The sequence below is a fragment of the Caretta caretta genome, chromosome 1, assembly GCF_965140235.1.
Source record: "Caretta caretta isolate rCarCar2 chromosome 1, rCarCar1.hap1, whole genome shotgun sequence".
NCBI classification, from domain to species: Eukaryota; Metazoa; Chordata; order Testudines; family Cheloniidae; genus Caretta; species Caretta caretta.
The window spans coordinates 268,721,908-268,728,704 of NC_134206.1; the positions used below are offsets into that span (position 1 = coordinate 268,721,908).

Genomic DNA, 6,797 nt, shown 5'->3' on the forward strand with positions numbered 1-6,797 from the left:
AACAGTAATAAGAATTCAGATGGTATTCACCCAAGAACTCAGATGGTATTCACCCAAGAACTCAGATGGTATTCACCCAAGAACTGAAGGAACTCAAATATGAAATTGCAGAATTGCTAACTGTGGCATGTAACCTATCGCTTAAATCAACCTCAGTACAAGATGACTGGAGGATAGCTAATGTAACACAGATTTTAAAAAATGCTCTAGAAGCGATCCTGGTAATTACAGTCCAGTAAGCCTAACTTCAATACCAAATTGGCTGAAACTATAGTAAAGAACAAAATTTATCAGACACCTAGATGACCACAACATGTTGGGAAAGAGTCAACATGGCTTTTGTAAAAGTAAATCATTTTTCACCAATCTATTAGAATTCTCTGAAGGTGTCAACAAACATATAGATCCAGGTGATTCAGTTGATATAGTGTACTTGAATTTTCAGAAAGCCTTTGACAAGGTCCCTCACTGAAGGCTCTTAAGCAAAGTAAACAGTCCATAAGGAATAAGAGGGTCATCTCTAGGATCAGTAACTGGTTAAAAGATAAAAAACAAAGGGTAGGAATACATGGTCTGTTTTCACAATGGAGAATAGTAAATATCAGGGTTCCACAAGGTTCTGTACTGGGACTTGTGCTGTTAAACATATTCATAAATGATCTGGAAAAGGGGGTAAGCAAGGAGATGGTAAAATTTGCAGATAATACACAATTACTCAAGATAGTTAAGTCCAAATCTGATTGTGAAGAGTTACAAAGGGATCTCACAAAAGTGTGACTGGGTGACAAAATGGCAGATGGACTTCAGTGTTGATATGTGCAAAATAATGCACATTGGAAAAATAATCCAAGAACAAAATGATGGGTTCTAAATTAGCTGTTACCACTCAAAAAGGATCCTTGGAGTCACCTGAAGTTTCCAGATCAGAGGGCCTGGCTCTAATGGGGGACTTCAATCACCCTGACATCTGCTGGGAGAGCAATACAGCAATGCACAGACAATCCAGAAAGTTTTTGGAGTGTCAGGGACAACTTCCTGGTACAAGTGCTGGGGGAACCAACTAGGGGCAGAGCTCTTCTCGACCTGCTGCTCACAAACAGGGAAGAATTGGTAGGGGAAGTAGAAGTGGGTGGCAACCTAGGCAGCAGTGACCTTGAGATGATTAAGTTCAAGATCCTGATGAAAGGAAGAAAGGAGAGTAGCAAAATACAGACCCTTGACTTCAGAAAAGCAGACTTAGACTCCCTTAGGGAACTGATGGGCAGGATCCCCGGGAGGCTAATACAAGGGGGCAAGGAGTCCAGGAGAGTTGGCTATATTTTAAAGAAGTCTTATTGAGGGCTCAGGAACAAACCATCCTGATGTGCAGAAACAATAGCAAATATGGCAGGTGACCAGCTTGGCTTAACAGTGAAATCTTTGGTGAGCTTAAACTCAAAAAGGTAGCTTACAAGAAGTGAAAATTTGGACAGATGACTAGGGAGTGAAGGGTTCATGTAGCGTTCATGCACCTGGAAACAGTCAGGGCACACCCTGACTGTTGTGTAGGAGCAATGCACACATTGCTCTGTTCTATCCAAGGACATGGACCATGAAAACATGGACCATCTGGGAAGTCAATATAAGGACATCAGCCGTGGGAAGCTTCCTCGGCCGAAGCTCAAGGCCTGAGAATAAAGATTGTAGTAGATAGAGGCTAGTAAATAGGAATATTAATCAAAGTCATATTATTTCCTTTGTTGATGCCTTTTGCGGTCGGTTGGGGTATGTGATGCGCAGGGGGGAGAGAAATAAAAGAGGTGGAAAAGCTGACAGGAGCGATCCCATCAGCAGACCAGCCTGCTTGCTTGCCTAAAGCTGTGTCCTGTCTTGTATTGAACCGCCACAACTGGCACCCAAACGTGGGGCCCTCAGCACTCACCTCGCCCGGCAAGGGTTTCAGACGCGTCACTCATCCGCTTCGCGGATCCTGGTGAGTATTTTTCATTGTGGTAAGTATGGGAAGCTCCCTCTCTGCTTTGCAAGTGCAACACCGCAGTGAGCTACAGTATTTGTTGCGTAAGGCTCAGCATGACTGTCCCACTAGAGAGCTCACTCTCCTGCTACAGGAGGTGAGTGCCCAGTGCCCGTGGTACCCTGAAGCTGGAACCCTTAACTTAGCGGACTGGGAGCGGTTGGGCCAGACATTGCACGAGGAGCCTCGGGCGCCTGTGCAGGCTTTACATGCCTGGCACCTCTGCCGCGACGCGATACAGTGTGTCGCCTCGGACAGACCCTCCCTCGCGAGGTTGGTGATCTCGCCACCCCCGTCCGCTCCTGCAACCATCCCTCCCCCTGCTTCGCCCCCAGGGCCTCTATTACCACCGCCTCCCTGGCCTTCCCCACCGGAGCCGGTGTGTGATCACCCTCCCCCTGTGGGGCCCCCCGGAGGGTCATCCGCGTCTGCTCAGGGGCTTTCGCTGGTGCAACGAATGGTCCATGCAGCGAAGACTCGCTCAGATCTTACAGTGGAGGAGCTGGCTGATCTGGTCTCAGTTTGCCCGGTGACCTGGCAGAATGATGACCAGGGCAACCCCGTGGGCACCTGGACCACTTTGCCATACTCGGTGGTTAGAGAGGTAAAGAAAGCAATTCGTGAGTTTGGCCTGACTAGCACCTTTGTGCGTGGTCTCATTGAGGGGATAGGTACTGGGTACTCCCTAATCCCTGAGGATTGGAAAACGCTGCTGCGCATGATGTTATCACCCAGTCAGTATGTTATTTGTGTTAGTGAGTATCGGCAGATGGCAGAACGCCAAGCTCAGGTACATAGAGAGCACGGTATCATTTATGAGCATTTGGCAGGGGAGGGCCCGTTTGCTACTATTGAGATGCAGTCTCAACTCCCTCAGGCCGTCTTCCCCATTATTTCCACCTGTGCCCAGCATGCTTTCAAGAAGGTCCCGGATTCAGGCAAGCCTACCAAAAGCTTTGTCAGTATCCGTCAGGGTGCCTCAGAGTCCTTTTTGGATTTTACCAACAGATTGCATGAGGCTATCCTCCGACAGGTGGATAACACTGAGGCAGCTCACGAGCTCCTGTTAAAATTGGCAGTTGAAAATGCAAATGAGGATTGCCGCCGTGCTCTCCAGGCAGCGCAAGCCTCTGGTATTTTAGAGCTCTCAGACATGCTGCGGGTGTGCCAGAACATCGGCACACAAGCCCATAAGGCTGGAGTTCTGGCTGCCGCCCTGAGAAAAACCGGGAAGGAGGGGAAGCATTGTTACCGCTGTGGTAAGGAGGGTCATTTTCAGCGGGAGTGCCGCTCATCTAAGGCACCAGCCCGACCCTCCAAGAAGTGCCCCAAGTGTGGGAAAGGTTATCACTGGGCTAATTAGTGTCGTAGCGGGTCGGGAAACCACGCGACGGGTCCCCCCCGAACCCAGGGCCAAACGGGGGTGTTTCCCACTCAGACAACCGCTCCTCTGCCTTAAAATCCATAGACTCTATGAGGACGGCGACTGCTGGAAGTGCAGGGCTTGATTTGATCATGCAGGAGGACACTGACTTTTGGCTGCCAGGGCAGGTCTGTGCTATACCTACACAGGTGACGGGACCTCTCCCTGCCGGCTTTGTAGGTCTCGTTCTCCCTCGCTCACATGCTGGGAAACAGGGCTTTTTTGTCATTCCAGAGGTCATTGATGCTGACTACACAGGCATTGTTAAGGTTCAGGTGTGGACTCATCTTCCACAGTCGCTCCCGTGTGGACGGTCAATTGCACAATTGATTTTAGTCCCCCATCAGTTGCCAGCTGCGGAGGATTGAGACCGGGGCGGAGGCGGCTTTGGATCGACGCTGGCTCAGTCACCATCTCACAACACGTCCTCTCCACTTGTTGCTCTAACAATGTCGGTCCGCCCCTCGAAACCTCAGTTAACACTTCTCTTAAATGATGTTCCCTTTACAGGGCTGGTGGACACTGGAGCTGACGTTACGGTGATTCGTGATCTGGAGTGGCCGGTCAGTTGGCCAACAGTTCCTTCTAAGGAGTTGTGGGGGATTGGGGGTAGTAAACCTGGCGCCAAAGTTTGTCTTGGGTCATGGTCTCTAAACCGGGAGGCCGTGCCCTTGCTACAATCCGTCCTTTTGTGCTCCCTGTCCACCTCAATATTTGGGGCCGTGACTTGCTTACAAAGCTGGACACCACCCTCGATATTAATATCTAATGGCCCAAAACCCTCCCGCACCCACCTTGCCTTCAGCATTACCCTTGGTGTGGCAATCCTTAGAGCCCGTATGGATTGACCAGTGGCCCCTCCCTCTAGAAAAGCTGAAAGCGCTTCATTTGCTTGTGCAACAGCATTTGCAAGCACGGCGACTGGAGAGCTCCACTAGTCCCTGGAACACCCCGGTGTTCGTTATTAAGAAAAAATCGGGTGCTTGGCGGCTGTTACATGATCTAAGGGAAATAAATAAACGCATCCAACCCATGGGCCCCTTACAATTTGGCTTACCGAACCCGAATTTAATTCCTCAAACCGATCAGCTTTGTGTGTTAGATTTAAAGGATTGTTTTTTCACTATTCCCCTTTGCCCACAAGACCGCGAAAAATTCGCGTTTACGGTGAAACAATATAATAATCAGCAACCCTCTCATAGGTATCAATGGAAAGTCTTGCCCCAAGGAATGCAAAATAGTCCGACCTTGTGTCAGCTCTTTGTGGATCGGGCCCTTGCCCCTTTTCGTGCCCGGTACCCCACACTAAAGGTCTACCATTATATGGATGACATTTTGCTTAGTGGTCCCCAGGTTACGGCAGAACAACTTGAATCTCTGTCCGAGATTCTCGGCTAAAATGGCCTATTAGTGGCACCAGAAAAAATCCAACGCTCTTATCCCTATCACTACCTCGGACATAAGATTTTACAAACCTATGCTGCTCCGGTTTGTCCGGAATTAATTCTACCTCAACCCCTAACCCTTGTTAAATTACAACAAGTTTTGGGTCATTTAAATTGGATTCGGCCCTACTTTCGTCTCCCCACTTCAATGCTGCAGCCGTTGTTCGAGCTCCTGCATGGAGCCCGGGCACCGGGTGCGGTTATTGCCATCACTGAAAAGCATACTGCCTGCATTCGACAAATCAATGCAGCATTGAGTCAGCAGTTTGTGGACAGACTCCCAGAGGTCCATCCCTTACGATTGGTTCTTCTTGCCACCCCTCATACGCCAACTGCGGCTCTGTTTGTACCCCGTACAGACACAGCCGTCTCTATTATAGAGTGGCTGTACCTTTCATCCACCCCCCCTCGAAATATTTACCCGTATTTAGATGCCCTATCTGATCTTGTTCGTAAAGCCCGCCACCGTGCAATACAACTTACTGGCACTGATTTAGTTGCCATTGTGCTCCCCTTGTCCCGTACTGAATTTGACTCTTTGTGCCACACCTCCTTGGCCTGGCAGGTTGTTCTTTGTGATTATATGGGAGAGATCTCTTATAATCCCCCTAAAGATCCCCGATTGGTAATTACCCAACAGGTGCCCCTGGTTGTCCATCGTCTTAGTCGCTCTCAACCCATTGTTTCAGCCGTCACTCTTTTTACTGATGGCTCTCCACGTCGCAGTGTTGTCACCTATCAATTAGGTGACCCCCCTCGTTGGCATTCTCGCTTTACGCTGCCTCAGCGTTCTGCGCAGCGCTCAGAATTGGCTGCTGTTGTTTTGGCCTTCCAACTTTTTGTTGATTGTCCCTTTAATTTGATTGTGGACACCCATTATGTTTATCAAGTAATTGATCATTTACCCCTAGCCCTCATTACCCCTCAGGTCGATGCAGACCTCCTTCGCCTGTTTTTTTCTTTACAGTATCTCATCACCACTCGTAATTTCCCGTACTTTGTTGCTCATATTCGCAGTCATACCCCTCTGCCTGGGCTACTCACTGAAGGCAATGCGCGCGCCGATCGCGCGTTACGTGGTGAGGTAAATTCTCTTTTTTCTGACCCCATTGAAAGCCATGCCTTTTTTCATCAGTCTGCCTCTGTTTTAGCCCGCCAGTTTCACATTCCTGCTGATCATGCACGTTCCATTGTTCGTTCCTGCCCCCACTGTGCTGCTGCTGCTCCTACTTTCTCTTATGCCGTTAACCCCCGAGGTACCGCAGCAAATCAGCTGTGGCAAATGGATGTTACTCATGTGCCACAATTCCGCCCCTATTCATTTTTACATGTTTCCATTGATACCTATTCGGGATTCCTCTGGGCAACCCCACAGCGTGGGGAAGCCACTCCTAAAGTTATTCACCATCTGCTAGCCTGTTTTGCTGTTATGGGCCGCCCAAGCCAAATAAAAACAGATAATGCCCCAGCCTACTGCTCCACAGCCCTTTCCGCCTTTTGTGTCCAATGGGACATCCGTCTCACACACGGGATCCCTTATAACTCCACGGGCCAAGCCATTGTTGAACGTGCAAAAACCTTGCTTGACAAACAATTAAAACAAGGGGAGCTGCGTCTCCGAACCTTGGGAGACATTCAGCAACAATTGCATATCCTTTTGTTCACTTTAAATAACTTAACGCTCAACGCAGATCAGCAGACCCCCGCGGATCGGCATTTTCATAAATCCGAGGTGCTGGAAAGACCACGTGTCTATTACCATCAGCTGCCTGATCCGCAATGGCTGGGCCCAGTACCTCTAATCACTTGGGGTCGGGGATATGCTGCTGTGTCTCTCCCTACAGGACGTTGTGGGTTCCGGCCCGGTGTGTGCGACCGGCACTGAAGCAGCATGGCGTGGCACCAGGGACTATCG

At 49.3% G+C, this 6,797-nt stretch overlaps 1 long non-coding RNA gene across 1 annotated transcript; it reads left to right on the top strand.

Moving 5' to 3' along the window:
* Positions 1-1,879: 1,879 nt before the first annotated feature.
* Positions 1,880-6,248, top strand: LOC142070749 (uncharacterized). The gene is made up of 3 exons (XR_012666698.1): positions 1,880-1,972; positions 3,948-4,000; positions 5,850-6,248. It is a non-coding gene; the product is annotated as an uncharacterized LOC142070749 (long non-coding RNA).
* The last annotated feature ends 549 nt before the right edge of the window (positions 6,249-6,797 follow it).